The sequence below is a fragment of the Palaemon carinicauda genome, chromosome 45, assembly GCF_036898095.1.
Source record: "Palaemon carinicauda isolate YSFRI2023 chromosome 45, ASM3689809v2, whole genome shotgun sequence".
In the NCBI taxonomy this organism is placed as follows: Eukaryota; Metazoa; Arthropoda; class Malacostraca; order Decapoda; family Palaemonidae; genus Palaemon; species Palaemon carinicauda.
Window position 1 is genome coordinate 642,549 of NC_090769.1, and position 22,075 is coordinate 664,623.

The following is a 22,075-nucleotide window of genomic DNA, read 5'->3' on the forward strand; positions in this document are numbered from 1 at the left end:
AAATTAAGCACATTTACCCAAACTAGAGCCAAATATTAGTGGTGGGGATGTTTAGTTCCCCTCTCTACTTTTTGGTGACACTACAAAATTTTGGCAGCCACTGTCCACTGAAAATTGGCACATGGGGGAGCCCTTACACCACTTGTTAAGGGCTTAAAATACAAAAAATTATATTTTGATTATAAAATAAAGTTTTGAATATACTTACCCGGTGAATATATAATAGCTGACGTCTCGGACGGCTCGACAGAAACACAAAAACTCGCGAGCGATCGCCATGAAGGTTGCGGGTGTGCCCACCAGCGCCAACTATCGGCCAGATACCGCATATACATGTAAACAGCTCCAGTTCTTCTCATCCCGCTGGGTCTTTATAGTCACCGGGTAAGTATATTCAAAAATTTATTTTATAATCAAAATATCATTTTTAAATATTAAACTTAGCCGGTGAATATATAATAGCTGATTCACACCCATGGTGGTGGGTAGAGACCAGTATTAATACAGTTTACGGCGTATATGCTTAGAGTTTTTGACAGTTATATCATACCAAAACCCAAATAAATATAGGTACCTGGTAAGGAAGCTGACTCTGACGATTACTCTGCCTTGTTAGTCTGCTTTCCTCACGAAGCCCAGCCATCCTCTTAGGATGCTGAAAGACTCCCAGGAGCTGAAGTATCCAGGGCGACAACCCATACAACAGGACCTCATCAAAACCCTCAATCTGGGCGCTCTCAAGAAATGACATTTGACCACCCGCCAAATCAACCAGGATGCGAAAGGCTTCTTAGCCTTCCGTACAACCCAAAACAAGATTAAAAACATTTCAAGAGACAGATTAAAAGGATATTGGAATTAAGGGAATGTAGTGGTAGAACCCTCACCCACTACTGCACTCGCTGCAACGAATGGACCCAGTGTGTAGTAGTCCTCATAAAGAGTCTGGACATCTTTTAAGTAAAATGACGCGAATACCGACTTGCTTCTCCAAAAGGTCGCGTCCATAATACTTCGCAGAGATCTATTTTGCTTAAAGGCCACGGAAGTTGCTAAAGCTCTTACTTCGTGCGTCTTAACCTTAAGCAAGCAACGGTCTTTTTCACTCAAGTGAGAATGAGCCTCTCGGATTAAAAATCTAATAAAATATGACAAAGCATTCTTTGACATAGGTAATGATGGCTTCTTAACTGAGCACCACAAGGCCTCAGATCCACCTCGTAAGGATTTGGTACGAGCTAAATAGAACTTAAGAGCTCTAACTGGACACAGTACTCTTTCAAGTTCGTTGCCTACGATCTCTGACAGGCAAGGTATATCAAATGACTTAGGCCAAGGACGAGAAGGCAGTTCATTTTTGGCCAAGAAACCAAGCTGAAGTGAACATGTGGCTTTATCCGTGGAAAAGCCGATGTTCCTACTGAAGGCATGGATCTCACTGACCCTTTTAGCCGAAGCCAAGCACACTAAGAAAAGTGTCTTGAGGGTGAGATCCTTCAGGGAGGCTGAATGTAATGGCTCAAACCTGTCGGACATTAGGAACCTTAGGACCACGTCTAAGTTCCTTCCAGGAGTTGCCATACGACGCTCCTTAGAGGTCTCGAAAGACTTAAGGAGATCTTGGAGATCTTTATTATTGGAAAGATCTAAGCCTCTATGTCTAAAGACAGACGCCAACATGCTCCTGTAGCCCTTAATAGTGGGTGCTGAGAGGGAGCGAACATTTATCAGATGTAAGAGAAAATCTGCGATTTGGGCTACAGAGGTACTGGAAGAGGAAATAGATGCTGACTTGCACCAGTCTCGAAAGACTTCCCACTTCGACTGGTATACTTTGATGGTAGAAGCTCTCCTAGCTCTCGCAATCGCTCTGGCTGCCTCCTTCGAAAAGCCTCGAGCTCTTGAGAGTCTTTTGATAGTCTGAAGGCAGTCAGACGAAGCGCGGGGAGGCTTTGATGAAGATCCCTTACGTGGGGCTGCCGTAAGAGATCTATCCTTAGAGGAAGACTCCTTGGAACGTCTACCAGCCATTGAAGTACCTCTGTGAACCACTCTCTCGCGGGCCAGAGGGGAGCAACCAACGTCAACCTTGTCCCTTCGTGAGAGGCGAACTTCTGCAGTACCTTGTTGACTATCTTGAATGGTGGGAATGCGTACAAGTCCAGGTGAGACCAGTCCAGTAGAAACGCGTCTATGTGGGTCGCCTCTGGATCTGGGACTGGCGAGCAATAGATCGGGAGCCTTTTGGTCAACGGGGTGGCAAAGAGGTCTATGGAGGGTTGACCCCAAGTCGCCCAAAGACTCTTGCACACGTCCTTGTGGAGGGTCCATTCCGTGGGGATCACCTGACCTCTCCGACTGAGACAGTCTGCCAAGACGTTCAAGTCCCCCTGGATGAATCTTGTCAACAGGGAGATGCCTCGATTTTTTGACCATATGAGGAGGTCCCTTACGATCACGTACAGTGTGTGGGAGTGAGTGCCTCCTTGCTTGGAGATGTACGCCAAAGCTGTGGTGTTGTCTGAATTGACCTCTACCACTTTGTTTCGAAGAATGCTCTCGAAACTCATCAAGGCCAAGTGGACTGCTAATAGCTCCTTGCCGTTGATGTGCATGCTCTTCTGAACCGACGTCCAAAGACCCGAACATTCCCGACAGTCCAGAGTCGCACCCCAACCCAAATCCGACGCGTCTGAGAACAACACGTGGTTTGGGTTCTTGACTGCCAGGGACAGACCCTCTCTCAGACTTATGTTGCTGTCCCACCAGTTCAGGCATGCTTTTACTGGCTCGGAGACCGGGATTGATACAGCTTCTAAAGTCTTGCTCTTGTTCCAGTGAGAGTCTAGATGGAACTGGAGAGGGCGAAGGTGAAGTCTCCCTAGCGAGACAAACTGCTCCAGGGATGACAGAGTCCCTACGAGACTCATCCAACTTCTTACTGAACAACGTTATCTTTTCAGCATGAGTCGGACTTTGAGCAGGGCTTGTTCTATTCGGGTGGCAGACGGAAGAGCCCGAAAAACTAGACTGCGAATCTCCATCCCCAAATAGAGAATCGTCTGGGATGGAATCAGTTGAGACTTTTCTAAGTTGACCAAAAGTCCCAACTCCTTTGCCAGACCCAACGTCCAGTGTAGGTCCTGCAGACAGCGATGACTGGACGATGCTCTGAGAAGCCAGTCGTCCAAGTACAGGGAGGCTCGAATTCCCGATAAATGAAGGAATTTTGCCACATTCCTCATGAGCCTCGTAAACACGAGAGGAGCAGGACTGAGGCCGAAGCACAGTGCTCGAAACTGGTACACCACATTCCTGTAAACAAACCTCAGAAACGGTTGGGAATCCGGGTGTATAGGAATGTGGAAGTACGCATCTTGCAGGTCGAGAGAGACCATCCAGTCTCCCTCTCTGACCGCTGCTAGGACGGACTTCGTGGCCTCCATCGTAAATTTTGTTTTCGTAACAAAAACGTTGAGCGCACTGACGTCCAGCACTGGCCTCCAACCTCCTGTATGCTTTGGGACTAGGAAGAGACGGTTGTAAAATCCCGGCGATTGAAGGTCCGAGACTTTCACCACCGCTCCCTTCTCTAGCAACAGAGACACTTCATGATGTAGAGCTTGTCTCTTTGACTCCTCTCGATACCTGGGAGAGAGGTCTAGAGGAACTGTTACTAGAGGAGGTCTGCGTACCAAAGGATTTTTGTACCCCTCCTTGAGCAACAACACAGACTCTTGGTCTGCACCCCTCTTCTCCCAGGCCTGCCAGAAGTTGTTCAGTCTGGCCCCTACCGCTGTCTGAGGACGTGGGCAGTCAGACTCTGCCACGGGAGGACTTGGCTCCTCTCCTCTTACCTCTCTTTCCGTCGGCACGAGAGCCTCCCCTGCTGGGAGCTCTGCCACGAAAGGGCGGGATAAACCTAGACGCAGGAGTCTCGATTCTGGGTCTCACAACAAAGGATGAAGAAGGAGCTCCCTTGCGAGCAGAAGAAGCCATCAGGTCATGTGTGTCCTTCTGTACAAGCGAAGCAGCAATGTCCTTAATCAGCTGTTGAGGAAACAAGGCAGCCGATAAGGGAGCAAAGAGAAGTTCCGATCTTTGACAGGGAGTAACTCCTGCTGAAAGGAAAGAGCAAAGGGTTTCTCTCTTCTTCAAGACTCCAGACGTAAAGGTGGAGGCGAGCTCATTGGAGCCATCGCGGATGGCTTTGTCCATACAAGACATAATAAGTAAGGACACATCCTGGTCAGCAGACGAGATCTTCCTACTTAATGCTCCTAGAGACCAATCTAAAAAGTTAAAAACTTCGAAGGCCCTGTATACCCCTTTAAGGAGATGGTCAAGGTCCGAGGAGGACCAACAAATTTTAGAGCGTCTCATGGCCAGGCGACGGGGAGAGTCTACGAGGCTTGAGAAGTCACCCTGGGCAGAGGCAGGGACTCCCAAGCCGAGAACTTCTCCTGTGTCATACCAGACGCTCGATCTAGAAGCTAGCTTAAAAGGTGGGAAGGCAAAGGCCGTCTTCCCCAAACTCCTCCTGGTAACCAACCAGTCGCCTAGAAGACGTAAAGCCCTCTTAGAAGAGCGAGAGAGCACTAGCTTAGTAAAGGCAGGCTTGGTAGCAGCTAAGCCTAGCGCAAACTCAGACGGAGGCGAACGAGGAGCAGCAGTAACAAAATGATCTGGGAAAAGATCCTTGAAAATCATCATGATTTTTTTAAAATCCATAGAAGGTTGCGCAGCCTTAGGCTCTTCTACGTCTGATAAAACATCCAAAGGATTATCAGTAGGTGGAGGATCAGCAACATCCTCATCTGAAGGAACCTCGTCCGACAACTGATGAGTCTCAAGCAAGGGAGAGACCTGCCGTGGTGGCAATGCTTGACAAGCAGAGTCCACACGCAAAGGAGCATCAGTAGCAGTCAAGGACGCTACGTCATGTAACTGCTTAAAGGACTGACCAGCAACAACAACAGGAGCGGGAGGACGCTCGACGTCAAGTCGAGACTGCCTTGACTGCCTAGATTGAGCAGTTAAAACAACTCTTGACTGCGGTGCTTGACGCTCAACGTCAAAACAAGTCAACTTAGCTGGTTGGCGAACGTCCTGAACGTCAACACGAGCATGCGGCAGCGGCTGAACGTCAACACGAGCATGCGGCAGCGGCTGAACGTCAACAAGCGGCTGAAAGTCAACACGGGACTGCATCGAGTGAGGCTCCAAGTCACGTGACTGACGTGACTTTGTAACGTCAACGTCAACAGGACGAGCAAAGGCTCATTTGGGCGGCTGACGGCCAGGATCTCTATCAGCGTAACGGCGAGGATCATCGTGAACCTGCTCAACGGTATACAGTACTCCTCCATAAGGGAGGCAAGCTTATTCTGCATATCCTGCAGGACAACCCATTTAGGATCAACGGGAGTCGGTACGGGTCGAGACGATGGTAACGTCTGTGACGGCAAAACATTGCCTAAACTAAGACTCTCGGAGCCCATGTTACGCTTTTGTTTAGGCGGCGAGCAGTCTTCCGATGACTGCACAGGGTCAGAGCTGTCCCAATGGCTACAGCCAGGACGCTGGACCTGTCCTGAAGGGACTGACTTCCGCTTTAAGGGTCTAGAAACCTTGCTCCACGGTTTCTTTCGCGAGAAGCCTTCGGAAGACGAGGAGAAAACCGCCTCGCTCGTCTTATGGTAGGGGCGGTCTTGACGAGACACGCCCGAAACCATAGAGGGAACGTCTGTTCGTTGGTTATAGCCTCTCGTCCCCATAAGTCCTACGACATTACTTCTCCCTGGTGCATGGGAGCTTGCAAGAGGTCTCGGACTAGGCGAACGACAAGCACGAACAGACGAACCCTCGGTCGCAACACTAAAAACACTTTGCGCACTAATCACTTTATCCCCACGATTTTCTAATGTGGCACTCTGACACTTTAACACTTTCACATCCGCCATGAGTTGATTACGGTCCGTAGCCAAAGACTCAACTCTCTCGCCCAATGCTTGAATGGCAAGCAACATATCCCGCATGGATGGTTCATGAGTGCTAGTAGAAGGTTCAGGCACAACTACTACAGGGGAAGGATTAGGTTCAGGGGCATGGGAGGAGGAAAAATCTAATGATCTAGAGGAACTTCTCCTCACCCTATCTCTCTCAAGCTTACGAGAATACTTATCAAACTCTAGCCAGTCGAATTCCGAAAGTACCACGCACTCATCACACCGATCTCCTAATTGGCAGGTTTTACCCCGGCAATTAGAACACACGGTATGTGGGTCGAGAGAGGCCTTTGGAAGACGTTTGTTACAATCCCTAGCATTACATTTACGAAATTTAGGAATCGGAGAAGGGTCAGCCATTTTGAAAAGTCAAAGAAAATCCAAAAACAATCCAAAGTCATCAACAATAAAATCTATCCAAAAAAGGGTTTAAGAGTTTTAATTGAAGATAAAAACACCTGCACTGCGAAAGCTCAAAACCAAAGAGAAGTACTTCACCAAGAATGACGAAAAACTCCAGGTCAACAGCGAGTAATGGAATCAACTTGTCGACAAGACCGACAGAGAAGAACTGGAGCTGTTTACATGTATATGCGGTATCTGGCCGATAGTTGGCGCTGGTGGGCACACCCGCAACCTTCATGGCGATCGCTCGCGAGTTTTTGTGTTTCTGTCGAGCCGTCCGAGACGTCAGCTATTATATATTCACCGGCTAAGTTTAATATTTAAAATTATCATTTGATACCGTAGTTTTTGTCAGTTGGGGGCGTTGGCAATAGATGCCGTTGATCAGAGAGCTAATGCGCACGGGGTTTTTGTAGAGGAGCTTTTCAGTCTTCCCCTTCACTGTTTTTGGTCTCCATGAGGGCTGTTGTTACCTTATATCCAACACCTCGTCAATACTATCCTCTTTAACGATAACATTTTGTCAGGGTTATGTGAGACAAGTAGAAACGTTTATGAGGACTTTGCGGCCTGTGTATAAAGACGGACAGGACCTCCCTTCCCCTTCACTGTTTTTGGTCTCCATGAGGGCTGTTGTTACCTTATATCCAAAACCTCGTCAATACTATCCTCTTTAACGATATCATTTTGTCAGGGTTAATGTCAGATAAGTAGAAACGTTTATGAGGACTTTGCGGCCTGTGCATAAAGACGGACAGGACCTCCCTCGTGGATAGAAGGGCGCCTAACCTAAACTTCCACACCTGATCAACAAGCCATGTCCTCACTTAACGGGGGGGGGGGGGGGGGGGAACGAAACCCTGCCATCACTCCTTATACTGCCAAAGGCATAGCGATAAGGTTGAAAATAAGCAAGTTATGGGACATGGCCATCATCATACATACACCACCAGTGCACTAAGGTTGGTTAGGTACTGTACTTAGGTTAGATTACGTTAAGTTACGATATACGACTATTGTATATACCGTAGGCGTACATCTGTGATTATATGTTTGTACCGTGAATGTTTATAAATAAATCACTGCGCAACTATACTTTATTTTTTTTTAATGAGGTGCATTTGCAGACTCACAGCGGTGCCCTTTTAGCTGGGAAAAGTTTCCTGCTCGCTGATTGGCTGGACAGGATAATTCTAACCAATCAGCTAGTATACAACTTTTCCGACCTAAAATAGCACCGCTGCGAGTTGGTGCAAATGCGCCTCATTATAAAAAATTGACTATAGGTTACCATACCGTACCATACGCAATTAACAATTCCCTAATTTTGTAATACGATAAATTGTAGTCTGACCTGAACACCTGATGCAATATTAATATGTAACTAATGTTACATTCATTGAAACGACAGAAACAAACGTCATCAAATAGGGACAAAAATGAATCACTGAATGACAAGATTAAAAGTAATATTCACTCTAGAAAAGAGTGAAGAACATCATCAGACAGATACTCACCACAAGCAGTAAGACATTAATCAAATTAATGACAAAAATTATTGATGTAACTTGGCGCTTTTGGAAATGCGAACATGTGTTTATAGGAACATAATAATAAATAAAGGAATATACTCATTCCCTTGCAACGGCTCACCTTCTTTACCAGAACTTTGTTATGTGCTTTCCTGCAATTCAAATGTTCTTTCAATAATTCTTTCTTTAAAATCAATTTTTGTTTGCAGTTTTTGTAAGCTTCCCATTCCTCTTTTTGTTAGTTATATTGACTCTGTGGTGTGTATGGAGTTTTTTTCATTATTCCCAATTGATAATACTTTTTTTCGTCAAGTTCGTTCGTACAGTAGTTGAAGCAATTCTTCAGTTATCTCTGATCGTATTTGATTTACTGTTTATATTACTTTTATGTACTGGTATATTGTAAACTGCATTCATACTTACTTACTTACTTTTACGGGTTTATTTCTCGTCCTCCATCAAACACTAAAGGTCTGTTCAGGCGGGCCTTGGTGTGTGAAAAAAAATAATTTCTTTCCAGTTGATATTTTGCTCTGTATCGTTATCAGTTATTTCGCTAGCATTTGTATTCAGGCTTAATATTTTTCAGGTCACTATTATAACACTTTCTGATAAGATAAGTCTTCAGGTTTTTCTTGAAAGCTGCCACATTGTTGCTATTCTTGATATCGAGTGGAAGGTCGTTAAAGAGTCTCGGTGCAGCATAACTGAACGTTCTTCCTCCTATTGCATGATTCACACTAATTTCGAATAGTCTATGTGGGTCATCTGCATGTCTAACTCTTTACAGCGGCACTGGTAGCTTCAGGGTAGGGGACCAAGCAATCACGAAGATATTTAGGCTTATCACTTGTAAGTGCTTTGTGAGTCAACAAGCAAATTTTAAATTCAATTCTAGCCTTAACAGGTAACCAATGTAGATCGATCAGTGCAGGAGTTATTCTCTCCCGAAATTTAATGCCTTTTATCAGTCTAGCCGCCCGGTTTTGCACATTTTGAAGCTTTCTTAGTAGTGTATTGGGCAATTTGTAGTACAGAGAATTGCAATAATCAAGCCTTGATATTACATGACTCATCACTAAAATTTTTGTACTGCCCTCTGTTAAATATTTTCTAATAAATGCTATGTTTCTCAGGTGATAGTTACACACTTTCACTGTGTTCACAATTTGGTCCTTCATTGACAAATTACAGTCTATCAGTACACCCAAATTTTTCACAACAGGCACAATCCCAACATCAGCATCACCAATTTTTATACTTTGAATTAACTGGTAATTCTTCAAAGCCACCTTTGTGCCAAAGAACATACATTCTGTTTTATCATAATTTAATTTGAGCTTTTTCCTCTGCATCCACGTTTTTATTTCAGTCATTATCTCATCAATTTTCTTCTTTGTATCTTGTGTTGCTGAAATTGAGAGGTAAAACTGGGTATCATCTGCAAATAGTTTAAAACCCACTTTTTGTTTTTTCAAGATGTGTGATAGCTCGATAGTATATATGTTAAACAAGATAGGGCCCAGGACACTACCCTGTGGTACACCCTTCATAAGAATTCTCTCATTGGATCGGTTTCCAGAAACTTCTACAATAGTCTTCCTGTTCACTAAGTAACTTCGCAAAAATTTCAGTGCTTCTTCAGTCACCCCAATAGACTTTAAGTCGTCAAGTAAGTACTCGTGTACAACAGTGTCAAAAGCAGCACTAAGATCTAACATAATTAAAATTCCACACTTTCCCCCATCAAGAAGACCTATCATATCATTCATTATTGAGCACAAAGTAGTTTCTGTAGAATGATTAGCTCTGTAGGCTGATTGATTTTCCGGGAATACCTCTAACTCGTCAATATGCGCCCATAATTGCTCACTTATGACTTTTTCAATAAGCTTTGACACGTAGGATAAATTTGAAATGGGCCTATATGAATTTAGCTCGTTTACATCACCTTTCCCTTTGTAAATTGGATTGATCAACGCAGTTTTTTCACAGCTAGGAAAACAGAATTGTGATATACTTAGGTTAATTATGTTCAGGTAAATATTATATACAACTTGGGTATGTCTTTATACTGTAATCACGTTAATATACTGTACGTGGTTCCTTCCATAATAGTATTTGATTTGCATGGTCTCGGAGTGTAGCCACGAAAATTAAATGGCCATCTTAAATCTGAGCATCTGTCTGGGAAAGGAAAATTATTCGAACTCCATAAATGGCATTTCCTTCTAGAAACATTTTCCTATAAAGATAAACCATTTACAAGGAAAACACCGGTGTCTATTACTCTAAGGCTTTGTGAATTATTAAAAGTAAAGAACCAGTGAGAATCGAAAGGGGAAAGGGGGAATTTAAATGTAAGTAAGTGTGACATAGTGAAAGTTTTGGTAAAGATTTGGTATAAGGAGAGGACTGTGTATTATAGGATGGAAAGCACAGGTGCTGTCTGAATGTGTTACTGTGTAGGCCTACTTGCACATATATTGTTCAGTGCTGGGACATTTCAAGGTTTTGTTTAAAAAGAATATTGTGAAGTATTCTGAGTACAGAAACCCAGTTTCTTGGGTAACTGCTTCCTTGAAAGTTGAGATCAATAAGTGCATTTATAATTAACTAGAATATTTATTAAATGTTTTTAATGATAATAAAATCCCCACATTAAGATAAAAAAATCGGCAATGATATTTTTTCTCGTTTGATTTCTAGTCTGTGATGTTCAACTCGCGAAAGATAGATATAATCTGTACAAAGACAGGTGAATTTTTATACGAAAACTATATTATTTTTTGCATTAAAAAAAAGAAAACGATGTAACTATAGTTGTTTTGAACGGTAAAATAAAAACCAAAGACACAAGAACAGATATTATTTCAATTAAAATTTCCAAAAGGTAAGAACAGTAAGATGCTCACTAAAAGATACAAAACAATATTGAAAATCGTAGTGGAGCATTCATTATATTAATGTATATCTTTAAGAAAAAATAGATGCAATATTTTCTCAGGTCACTTGCAGGTGTCATTTGTAGCCTATATCATATATTGTAATACTGTATTACATTTGGTAAATCATGAATTATATATATATATATATATATATATATATATATATATATATATATATATATATATATATATATATATGTGTGTGTGTGTGTGTGTGTATATATATATATATATATATTCAAATAAGCCATATATATTTTTGATATATTAATGTCTGGATTCTCTTAACAACCTCGGGATCACAGACCCAGGCGAAATCTCACAAAGACAAGAGCTTGGCTCCGGCCGGGAATCGAACCCTGGTCGGCAAGCTTATATAGACAGTGACTTAACCCACTTGGCCACGAACAAAGATTGAATATGAAAAACACGTAAAAATGTGCAAAATTTATCATATATATATATATATATATATATATATATATATATATATATATATATATATATATATATATATATATCCTTATCATTATCATTACTTGCTAGGCAACAACCCTAGTTGGAAAAGCAGAATGCTATACGCCCAGGGGCTCCAACAGGGAAAAAAAACAGTGAGGAATGGAAACAAGGAAAAATAAAATATCTTACGAACAGTAACAATGTTGAAATAAATAATTCTTAAATAAACTATAAAAACTTTAACAAAACAAGAGGAAGAGAAATAAGATAGAAAAGTGTGCCCGAGTACCCTCTAGCAAGAGATCTCTAACCCAAGACAGTGGAAGACCATGGTAGAGAGGTTATGGCACTACCCAAAACTAGAGAACAATGGTTTGATTTTGGAGTGCCCTTCTCCTAGAAGAGCTGCTGACCATAGCTAAAGAGTCTCTTCTACCCTTACCAAGAGAAAGTAGCGACTGAACAATTACAGTGCAGTAGTTAACTCCTTGAGCAAAGAGGAATTGTTTGATAATCACAGTATTGTCAGGTGTATGAGGACAGAGGAGAGTCTGTAAAGAATAGGCAAAGGGAAAGTGAACCGTGACCAGAAAGAGGGATCCAATGTAGTAATGTCTGGCCAATCAAAGGATCCCATGACTCTCTAGCGGTAGTATCTCAACGGGCGGCAAACGGAAGTAAATAATTACCTTGTAAAAAAAAATCGTAATGAAATATTTTATCGATTTCATAAGTTTTATTTCCATAGTAACAATGTTTTTAAAAGTTTCATTGTCGATTTGTTCAAGTAGCCTACATTCCTTTCAATACAAATCACCAATTTCTCATTATTGCACCCAGGATCCTGATTGTTTCTATATCCTCAGCTTCAAAAGATATTCGTAGGCAATTGTCAGTTTAAAAGCGAGCGCTCACACAGAGAAAACGATGAAACATAGAAAACGAGTGCACACACCCAATTAACGTTTACTAGTACGGATTTTGGGTACCTCGTAGCGTAGTGGTTAACGCGCCCGATTCACACCCGGGAAACCTGTGGTTCGAATCCACGGCGAGGAGAAACAGACGGGCTCGTTTCTTCACACCCAAAGCCTCTGTCCACCTAGCAGTATAATTAGGGACCTGGTGTCAGACAATGCGTTGTGGGTTGCATCTGGGGATGGTTCTGTGTCCTGCCTCAGCTGTGAAGCTAAAGATGATAAAGCTACAGACAAATAAAAATGAAACCATGCTCTTCGGAGCGCCCGTGTGCCGAACGGTTGAGGAAGGTGCAGGCTAATACCATTTTTTGATAGATTAAAAATAACGATCTTTCAGGGGAAAATAAATGCACAGATGAATTGTGTGACCTTTTAAAAGATGAAGAAGATACTACAGAACATTCATTTTCATTCCCAAAATTAAGACAGTTAATGAAACTACACATCAGTGTAGATATGGTGCAAAATCCTAGCAGGCATCTGGTTGCATACACAAGTAGGGCAATGCGTATGAACAGTGTTGCCAGACTGAATTTAGGAAAATCTGAGGAATTCTTTCAAAAAATCTGTAGAAATCTGCAACTCATTGGGTAAATATCTGAGGAAAAATCTGTAGAGCTTAATGAAGTTTTGTTATCCACCTTATTCAAACAAAACGACATCTGATAATATATGAAGCATGGAGAAGCCTAGACAAGCTACATAAATGGCAAAAAGCAACATGAGTAGACATGCAAAGATTTAATGCATTTTCCCCACAAATATGACATATAATAGTATGCACTTAGCACAAGCAATTTTTACAGCCACTTAGGCAGAAAAAAAGAACATCCAATACAGTGCAGTATAAATCAAAGATATAATTCAAAGACATATATTTAATAGTATGCACTTAGTACAAGCAATTTTTATAGCCACTTAGGCAAAAAAAAAAAAACTTCCAATACAGTACAGTATAACTCAAAGATATAATTCAAAAACATATAATAGTATGCACTTAGTACAAGCAATTTTTATATCCACATAGGCAGAAAAAAAAAAACATCCAATACAGTACAGTATGACTCAGACATATATTGCATTGAAAAACAAAAGACAAGCAGAAATAAAATAGACAAAACTATTCCCACATAATATGTGAAATACAAGGAAGCAAGCAATTGATGCCCTCAAAATTTTAGATACAAGTAGATACATGGAAAATAAAACTGACCATATGGGCTACATGCTTATGTATATGACTTCCTGTACTGGCTTTTCTTTCCAGGAGTGATTTGCTTACATTAAAGTCATAGCAGCATGCACCCTTTATAAGCTGTTTTGTATGAAGCAAGCCTGTGATGGTTTCTGTTGACGGTATGAAAGAAGAGTTTAAAAAGTCTAAACTGACCACAATAAGTTGCCAAAACTGATGATAAGTTATTATCCCAATTGATTGCAAGATAGAATGGGATAAAAATAAAGATTGAGAATTTCATTATTAATTTATTTAAGGTACAGGTAAATTAAGCTTAATTACAACGATATGAATAAGCTTAGAAGTTTTGCACCTACCTATAATGCGAGTGCCCGCAATCTTATTTTGCGGAGTGAGCAGTTAGGAACCAGGAATCGATAAGTGCAATACCAATGATGGGAAATGCATTAAGGAGTAAATTAAACTTTCTTAAAGTTTTATAAACACAAGACACATAGTTTTTTTATTTTTCATCTCTTCCATGTAGAGTGACAACTTAAGGAATCATTTCTTCTTAATAATCTGAACATTGTTGGTCTTGTGCGCATTTTTCAGATAACTTAAGTCTATTTTTCTTTTCTTTTCTTTAAATTAAGAATACTGAGTTAAAGTCGCTATTCGCAGTGGCAAAGACATATTATTTCCTAAATGTTCAAAGCTATTCGAAAATATCTTCAGTATGATTATAGAAAAAGTATAGGAAAGAGTATAGTGTCCAGCATGATATCAATTTCACTATATCGAAGTTCATCTTTGATAATTTGTTTAGCAATGACATCTCTTATCCACTATAGGAAGGCATTTCCAAGAATTGTTTCTTTATATGTCAGGTAAAAGAATGTTATGGATTAATAAATGAATTGTTGCTTATTGTCTAAAGAATTTTTTTTTCTTATCAAATACATTACTAAAGATTGTAATTCATTATCATCCTCATATTATTATTATCAAAGATACAATCGTAGTTGGAAATAATAATAATAATAGCAGGATGCTATAGCCCCAAGGGCTCCAACAGGAAAAAATAGCCCAGCGAGGAAAGGAAATAAACGATATGAGAAGTAATGAACAATTGAAATTAGATATTTTAAAAACAGAAGCAACAATAAAAAGAATCTTTCATATATAAGCTATAAAGAGACTCATGTCAGCTTGTTCAACATAAAAATATTTACTGCAAGTTTGAACTTTTGAAGTGCTACCGATTCAGCTACCCGATTAGGAGGATCGTTCCACAACTTGGTCACCGCTTGAATAAAACTTCTAGAATTCGGTGTATTATTGAGCCTCATGATGGGAAAGGCCTGACTATCAGAATTAACTGCATACCTATTATTACGAACAGGACGGTACTGTCCGGAAAGATATGAATGTAAATGATGTTCAGAATTATGAAAAATCTTATGTAACAAGCATAACTAACTAATTGAACGACGGTGCCAGAGATTAATATCTAGATCAGGAATAAGAAATTTAATAGATCGTAAGTTCCTGTCCAACAAATTAAAAGAGAATCAGTAGCTGAAGACCAGGCAGGAGAACAATACTTGAAACAAGGTAGAATGAAAGAATTAAAACACTTCTTCAGAATAGATTGATCACTGAAAATTTTATAAGATTTTCTCAATAAGCCAATTTTTCTATGCAAGTGAAGAAGACACAGACCTAATGTGTTTCTCAAATGTAAACTTGCTGTCGAGAATCCCATCGAGAATTTTAAAAGGATCATTTAGTTAAAAAAAGAAAAAAAAAAAACATCAATACTGAGATCCGGATGTTGAGGAGCGACTGTCCTTGACCTACTTACAATCATAATTTTGAGTTCTGTTAGGATTCAAATTCATGCCTCAAAATTTGCACCATACACTAATTTTAGCTAGACTCCTATTAAGCGATTCAGCAACCCCAGATCTACATTCAGGAGATGGAATTGATACAATAGAGTAGCATCATATGCAACGAGTTTATTTTCTAGACCCAACCCCATGTTAGTGTAGACTGTAGATAGTTTGAGAAGTGATGGGCTAAGGACACTACCCTGAGGAACACTATACTCACTATGGTGCCGATCAGCAACCACTTTTTGCGATCCATTACTTATAAAGTTAATAATGATGCTGAGAAACGACCATCGATTCCAAACTGTTTGAGTTAAAAGAAAAAAAAAAAAAAAAAAAAGGCCTCAAGATTAACGCGACCAAAGCCAGCACTAAAATCGAGGCCAATCATACAAACTTCCAGACCACAATCTAGGGATTTCTGTACAGCATTGGGAATTGTAAGTCTGACTTGTGATCCGTCACCGTTAGTTATTAATGTTGCCAGATGGAGGAAATTTCCGTTTTGGGGAAATTTTGGGTCCAAAAGGGAAAAAGGGAAAAGACTTCAAAATCAACAGGGAAAAAAAGGAAAATCTGCTCTAAGGTTTCATATATGAAAAAAAAAATGATAGATTGTAGGGAAAAAAAATGGGAGAAGCCGTGAAATCTTAAACTAAAAGTCAAAAGATCGGTTCTGTTAATAAGGGTTCTGATTCTGAATAGATGGCGGTGGGAGTAGGTCGAGAGATTAGCTGTGGGAAGGATGGCGTTAGAGATTAACGCTCCCGTAAAGAAAGGCGAGGGATACCTTCTGTATAGGATTAAGGAAGCTTTTAATCCGACCCAAAGAATTTCTTTCAGACAATAGGCTTGAAAACAAAGAGAAAATCTTCATGATGATGATTTTACTATTTTCTTGGAATTTTCTCCTCAAGGAAATTGTGTTAGCGGCATATAAGCGTTCAACACATTATGCACTCCTGTTTATTTAAGAAATCTATTTTACCTTCATTATATGTGTTACTTTAGTTTTCTTTAGTGTGAAGGAAGAAAAATAACACTTGATAAAGAGCAAGGATGGATATTTTAGAGAATACCCCATATAGTTGTGAAACAATTAGGCCTACTTTGTCTTCAAAGACATCTTATGGGCCTACAATATTTTTTATTGTAAATTTGTATTTTTTTCCTCACAAATATTTGTATTTTGTATCTATCTATCTAATTATCTATCTATCTATATATATATATATATATATATATATATATATATATATATATATATATATATATATATATATATATATATATATATATATATATATATATATATATATATATATCTTACAAAAACAGGGAAATTTAGCTTGAAAAGGGGAATTTTTGAAGACCAAAACAAGGAAATTTAGTCTAACCGGACCAACCAACCCATCTGGCAAGTTGGCAACACTGCTGTCAGTATAACTTTGAGTGTGAAGAAGTAAAGATGTAAGCGCGCCGCTTTTATTTATTTCGCTTCGTATCATGGATTATTATAACCTACAACGGTGCATCATTGTGAAATGTAAGTACACATTTTGGTAATTTTGTATATTATTACATCGAGTGACTACGCACAAGAAATATATGATTTCCTATAGCAAATAACGAGATTTAACCCCTTTTGGGTTTCATTGTATATTATTACATCTCAATGTATCCTAGTATTCCAACTACTTTTTCTTATAGGAAAAATTACGCTCCCTTCGAAAATAACACTCGTTCCCGTCGCAAATGAATAGTTACAGAAATATATATACATCTATATCCGCCGATAATGGGGGACCCCCAGTGGGAACTCGGGGTTTTGGGTGGGGAAAACATACTGGGGAATCGATATATAACCGTAATTCAGTCCTTTTCTTCTCTATACATTTCTTTCTGGTATTTATTATAACCGTAGGAAAAGACAAATCAGTATACCTGGATATATTTGGGAGGACCCGTTTCAAAGGTTATTTCTTGTAGTAATACAGTAACCAGTGCTGCCAACGCCTGATGTAGATTAAATGTTAACATTCCATACCTGATGTAGATCAAATGTTAGCGTTTCATGCTAACATTAGCACCCATTTGTTCGTTTGTTCGTTCGCCCCACTTTCCGTCCTTCGTTTCTCTCCATTATTACTCTTTATTACCGTATTATTTTCTCATTTTATATTCCCATTCAATATAATTTATCATACATTCCATTTTACCTTCCTATATTGGGTTTATTTGTTTGGTTATTTGCTTTCCCATTTGTTCATACGTTCGTTTCATCAGTTTCCGATCTGCGCATATATCCCCCCGCCCCCTGCGCAGGAGTTTCCACTCCCCCTTTTACTCTTTTTATTAGTGTTATTTTCTCATTTTTTATTCCCATTCAATATTATTTATCATTCATAACATTTTACCTTCCTATATTGGTTTCATTTGTTGGGTTATTTCTTTATCCCTTCCCGGTTTCACATAAATACTTACCCTGGACTAGTTTTTTTATCCAGTTAATTCTCGGTATGATCTCCTCATTTTATATTCCCATTCACTATTATTTAACGTTCATTCCATTTTATCTTCCTATATTGTTTGTATTTATTTTTGTTGGTTAGTTCCTTTTCTCTCCTCTGTGTCTTATAAAACTTTTCTTTCGTCTAGTTTCCGTATTTAGTTCATTCATGTTTTCTCTTTTGTTCGTTGTTTTTCCCTTTACCAATCATCACTCTAGGCCTATTCAAATATCTCCCTACCCCCCCCCCCCTTCCTTTATCTCTGTATGCGCTGTTTTCCGACCCATTGTTCCCCTGCCTTTCCCGTTTTAACCTTTGACCTAGTTACTCGTCCTTCGTTACTAGTGCGTTTTTTTCACGTATTTTGAGATGGAACATATTATAGAAACTTGTACCGGTTGCAGCATTCCGTATCTAAATGCAGTGGCTCAATTCCATGGTGATTTTGGTGATAATTCAGGTTATGTTGACCATTTTCTTAATCCCAGTCATAGAAGTTAATCCGTCAGTCTCTTCCTTCCGAGTCCAGCAAGTTTCGACGTTTCCTTCATAAAAGTAAGTCATTCCTCAATAGTCATTATTCGTGTTTTGTGACCGGGGTACTTCTAGGCAAGGTTAGGTGGGTTTGTTAAGTTCTGTGGCCTTTCTGTACTTTTTATATATTTCGTACCAGTTATATGGAGAAATTATTGAATATATCTGAGGAGATATTTAGCAGTTCTAGCTCTAGTAATGCCATCGTGTCGTTGGTAGTTCTGTGTACCATTCGTCTCCGTTGGTAGTACTGTGTATCAAGGTAAGTCATTCCCCCATTCTTATTATATGTGTTTTGTGACCGGGGTACTTCTAGGCAAGGTTAGGTGGGTTTGTTAGGTTCTGTGGCCTTTTGGTAATCTTTATTTATTGTGTAATAGTTTTATGGAAGTATTATTTAGTTTACGTATGGAAAAATTAATTTCTACCTCTAGTAATGACATCGTGCCGTTGGTAACACTGTGTACCATTCGTCATCGTTGGTAGTTCTGTCAAACATTGGTAACGTTGCTAATGTTATCGTCCCCGACATCTGTTGTTTATATATTTTAACTCAGTATATATGTCCACAGTGTTAATATTTATATGGTTAATTTGTATTGTATTTCATTGTGTGATTTCGTACAGGAAATATATGTTTTCCTATAGTAGATATCGTGATTTAACTGGTTTTCTCATTCATTTCATCCGTAATAACATCAACCAATTCGTCAACTTATAACTAACCGAATTGGTTGATCTGTTTGTTTGCGATTGAAATGGTCATCAAAATCGGTTAAATCTCGTTATTTGCTATAGGAAATCATATATTTCTTGTGCGTAGTCACTCGATGTAATAATATACAAAATTACCAACGAAGTTGTGACTAAGCATATTGAAGTAGGACTAAATCTCTGGTAAAATTATAGAACAACACGGAACTACTTTTCCAATAGATAAAACTACTTTTCCTTCAGTAAATAATGTGGTTTAAATGAATTTGACCTTTTATTGCCACCACAAGTAAACCGTTCTCCCATTATCCCTCCCCCCTTACCAACGGACATGGGTGGGATCCCGAGACTTTGGGTGGACGAAAATAGGTAAAACTTGATCATTTAATACTCTCGAGGTTTATAAATGGCTGCAGAACCTAACAAACCCACCCAACCTAACCTAGTAATTCCCAGGGCAAATGCCTAGCTGGGGGCAGGTCCCCAAGACCCCTCTTACAGATCACAAACCTAGCTGGGAGCAAGCCCCTAGACCACCTCCCCCAGATGACAGACCTAGATGTAAACAAAAGTGAAATAGATATTTCAGGGTAATAGGATGCCAATATTTTGTGTAATTTTTTGTGGATTTATTATGCATCTTCTAAATAGTTATGCATAAGTTCCACGATGTTGTTTTACAAGTGCCATTTTTTCCCATCCGGATTCGGTTCCTCCATGACTATTTGTCATTGTTTAAAACTCTCTGTTCAGTAAATTGCTATTGTTGCTCATATGAAAGTAAAAACAAAATACACTTTAAATAATGGCCTACTTGATTGTGCACAGCTCATCCATGTTCCCATTGCCAGAGCCGAGGAGCAGTGAGATAATGTATAGTTGCGAGTGAAGCAAGCCACAGTCGAGCCAAAACCATTTGAGGGATCTGAATACCGTGGTATCCATGGAGATGGCGTGTGCAGCATATCCATGTACCTCTTTCCAGAACAGGGGAGCAGTGAGACAATCTTTATTTGCAAGCAAAGTGACCCAAGTCCTAGAAAAAACCATTTGCGAGTCATATTGTGAATCATAAATAATTACAATACTTTTAATTTTATGCCACTTAAACCATATATTTTTCCACCGGTTATTTTGTGTTTATTATGCATTTATAATCATTACTATTGCTGAAAATCACTCATTTCTGGGGTTTCCCCATTCAAAACTGAGGTTCCCCCCAAGTAGCCCATAATTATTGTTATATGGTGGGTGGTGTTGGAAAAATCATGAACGGGTAGTATGCCCCAATATTCATAGTCGGAAAAGGATAAAATGCAAGAGAACGTGTAGGAGAAATATTTGGTTTGTGTATTTGGCTAGAAATTAATGTATGTATTTACCCTTTTATCACATGACGCTCAACTATCAGAAGTACCTGTAGGTGAAAATGCGGGTTTTTTCTTGCTGTTGCCCATTTAACTATGTAGGTGGTCAAATATTAATGATGGTATGCTATTTATTTTCAGTTCTGAGATTTCTAGTGGTTTGGGTGATGTTGTGTAACTACTTGTTCCAGATTGGTTTATTTTACAAGTGCTTTGTTTAGTGTAGTAGATCCTTTTATAAAAAGCAGAACAGGAAATACATCTTTTAGGTAGACCGAAACCACCCAGTAAGGCTTGAGTATACCTTTCAACTCCTAGATAATGGACGGCCCAGTTGGAAAGTCTGGATTTTTGTGTACGGTTGAGCACATAGAATGTACTGTAATGCACTAATCTTTCGTTATGTAATATTGCAAAAGAATCTACTGTACACTGTATATGAATACACAGAACATTAGTGATGTCTTAGCTTAGGCACCAGGTCTTAACCTAACTAGCCTGAACTCCTCTCCCACCTAGCGAGACCTAAGCAAATGAAAATGGAATCAAGTTAGGTGAGTGCAACCTGACAGGTCCTTTCATAATCTAGCCTACAATGTTATAGACTAGCACCAAAATCATGGTCCTGACCTATAATTTAAAGCAACCGTTTTAAAGTATTACTACAAAATGCTGTCTATTATATAAAGTGAATATGGGGCTGCCTTATATGTTTAAACAAGATTCACTGCCTTTCCCCACCTGAATTACAGGAACGTGTACTATCCTTAACCTAACCTAGGATGAGGGATCCTTACCTAGCCATGCTAAGACACCCCCCACCAACTTATGTGACTTAAAGTGCTGTAGATAGAATTAAATTGCTAATATACAGTATCCCAACATCACATACGATGCTGTAGATTAAATCAAATTATGGAATTACATCCCAGCTTAACCTACCGCGTGACTTATTCCTGTTTAAAACATAACTCAAACAGTTATTAAACCTTTACTGTAGAATTATAAGTTCTGCAATATAGCTTGTAATACAGTTTGGCTCATCAAAACTTTACCTAAGGCACAAGTAACAAAAATTCACAGCATAACACATCGCAACTGTATACTGTAATAGTTAAATAACTTGGCAAAATTAGATTTGCCTTTAAGAAGTGGGATATTTTTTTACTTGTTTAAGCATAATTTGTTCTGAACTTGAAACAGAAAGCGAATAATAACTTGAATGTAAAGCAACACGTGATAGACTTGCTAGTATATAAGGCATTAATTGGTAATATATAATTTCTAGCCAAACTGGAATTTTCTATAGGAAATGGTCGAGTGCGGCCTAATTTATCATATTTCTCTATATAGGTAATTGGGACTGGGTCATAATTACTTGTGTGTTACCCAATTTTTCCCTTTTGAGAGTGTTGTGGTTACTGCTCATGCATTGCTTTTCAGTCGTTTTTGGTAGCTTTGTTTTTTTGCATGATGTCATCCTTAGCTTGCTTTATGATTGAATTAAGAGCTGTTAAATATTTATGCGTAAGTTTCCCGATGT

General features: G+C 39.4%; 1 protein-coding gene across 1 annotated transcript in view; it reads right to left on the reverse strand.

Annotated features, from left to right (window-relative positions):
* Positions 1-8,024, reverse strand: part of LOC137634899 (nucleolar MIF4G domain-containing protein 1 homolog) — a 41,568-nt gene extending 33,544 nt beyond the window's left edge. The window contains exon 1 of the mRNA XM_068367446.1: positions 7,931-8,024. The gene's annotated coding sequence lies outside the window, so the exon portion shown is untranslated. The remainder of the gene's footprint in view (positions 1-7,930) is intronic.
* Positions 8,025-22,075: the final 14,051 nt, after the last annotated feature.